Genomic DNA, 489 nt, shown 5'->3' with positions numbered 1-489 from the left:
TCCAAGATCAGTCTGGGCAACATAGTGGGTGGGACACCATCTCTAACCAAAAACTTTAAAAGTTAGCTGGGCGTGGTGGCAGGTGCCTGTAGTCCCAGCTACTTGGGAGGCTGAGGTAGGAGGATCGTTTGACCACAAGAGGTCAAGGCTGCAGTGTGCTATGATCACACCACTGCACTCCAGCCTGGGAGACAGAGATCCTCTCTGAAATTAAAAAAAAAATAAAAATTCCCTACATGATCAAAGAAAATATTATCTTCTCCCTCCTTTTATTGGGCATCCCATATTCTCAGATGTGACTCCTAGTCATTCTTATTTAGGTGTTTAAAAGTTGGGGACCATTAGTAGGACTACAGCTGCTTTCAGCTTAATGTAAAAACTGTCCTAAGATCTGCAGGCACAGGCCATCCAGTCAAACCTTTTCATTTTCTTTTTTTTTTTTTTTTTAGATTTTATTTTTTTTATTATACTTTAAGTTCTAGGGTACAT

Source organism: Piliocolobus tephrosceles, unplaced genomic scaffold, assembly GCF_002776525.5.
Source record: "Piliocolobus tephrosceles isolate RC106 unplaced genomic scaffold, ASM277652v3 unscaffolded_35764, whole genome shotgun sequence".
NCBI lineage: Eukaryota > Metazoa > Chordata > Mammalia > Primates > Cercopithecidae > Piliocolobus > Piliocolobus tephrosceles.
Note: the sequence above shows the minus strand (reverse complement) of the source record.